The sequence below is a fragment of the Triticum aestivum genome, chromosome 3D (assembly GCF_018294505.1).
Source record: "Triticum aestivum cultivar Chinese Spring chromosome 3D, IWGSC CS RefSeq v2.1, whole genome shotgun sequence".
Classification (NCBI taxonomy): Eukaryota; Viridiplantae; Streptophyta; class Magnoliopsida; order Poales; family Poaceae; genus Triticum; species Triticum aestivum.
The window spans coordinates 579,453,884-579,455,617 of record NC_057802.1 but is presented as its reverse complement, the minus strand read 5'-3'; positions in this window follow the sequence as shown (position 1 = coordinate 579,455,617).

The following is a 1,734-nucleotide window of genomic DNA, read 5'->3' as shown; positions in this document are numbered from 1 at the left end:
GGAGGGGCAATGACGGCGGCGCGCCTTCGGCTCGCTTCAGTGCTTGTAATCGTCGCTAGGTGGTCTACGGATCTGGATGTAATTTTTATTTCTGGTGTTCGTTGTACTGCCATGATTGAAGATGAATAGATTGGAAGTTTTCTGAAAAAAAAAGAATAGTCCCAATTCAAACGTGTTACCCACACGTATGGCCGGACAAGAGACCAAGAGACCAGTCCAGAAGTCACGTGGCCACACAAATGATTACAAGCACCATCCTCCCATGAGGTTGAATCAGTCACGTCATTAATCAGTTTTAACATAAAGGTTAACTCGATGAAATCTACAAGCACCATCCTCTTTGAATACACACACTACCAAATCATTACCCATTGAATAGTCCCAATTCCGGCGGTGCGTTTAGCATCGTTAGTGGGCGTGTGGAGTTGTGTTTCCGCCAGATCTATCTTTGGTGGATTTCCTCGGATCTCGTCGTTGTTCGTCCACGTTCGTGTGTCTTCGGTTTGGATCCTTCCGATCTACGTTATTTTTCATCGGCGGCGGTTGCTGTTCTGGGGTGTTGGTCCTATGGGGCCTTAGCACGACGATTTCCCGACTGTCTACTACAACAAGTTGTGCCCGGCTCCGGCGATGGAGGGGCAATGATGGCGGCGCGCCTTCGGCTCGCTTCAGTGCTTATAGTCGTCGCTAGGTGGTCTACGGATCTGGATGTAATTTTTATTTCTGGTGTTCGTTGTACTGCCACGATTGAAGATGAATAGATTGGAAGTTTTCCGAAAAACCAGAATAGTCCCAATTCAAACGTGTTACCCACACGTATGGCCGGACAAGAGACCAAGAGACCAGTCCAGAATTCACGTGGCCACACAAATGATATCAGTCATATAGTAAGAAATGATATCAGTCATATAGTAAGATATGATATCGTAACACTAGTAGAAAAAGGCCCATTAGTCCCGGTTCTAGAGGGCCTTTAGTCCCGGTTCTAGAATCAGGACTAAAGGGTCCGTACTAAAGGCCCCACCTTTAGTCCCGGTTCGTATCCTATTAACCCTCAGGAGTTTAGCTTGAGCATGAAGTCACATGTATTACTGTTTGAGTTTGAAACTATTATTCTAAAAAACAGTAATTATTTAGTAACACTAATATTTCTTGAATAAGTAGTTTGACCATTGTTTGACCATAGTTTGACTAGATTGACCAAAACACAAAAAACTGAAATAATTATTTAGTAACACTAATACATCTTGAATCTGTAGTTTGATCACAGTTTGACCATAATTTGACCAGATTTGACCAAAATTCAAAAAAACTAAAATAATTATTTAATAACACTAATATTCTTGAATAATTATTTAGTAACACTAACACTTCTTGAATAAGTAGTTTGACCAGATCTAACCAAAATTAAAAAAAATGAAATTTGAGCATATCTTTTTGTCCTTTTAGAATTTGAGGATTCCAAAAATTTGCAAACAAGCTTACGGCTGTCAAAATCGGATGCGGATTTTCGTGCTGAACATTTTGATATATTATACATTTTTTCCGACATCGTATGCAAAATTTATAGCCGTTTTACTTTTTCCCTACACTTTTTGCAAAACATGTCCAAATTTAAGTTTCTAAAATTTCCTAACTAGTAGATGTAGTAATATAACTACATCTTGAAGGATTTTATTTTTTGAAGTTTTTTTCCATTTTCTTTTGTTTTTTTCAAAACTGAAATGGCGATAC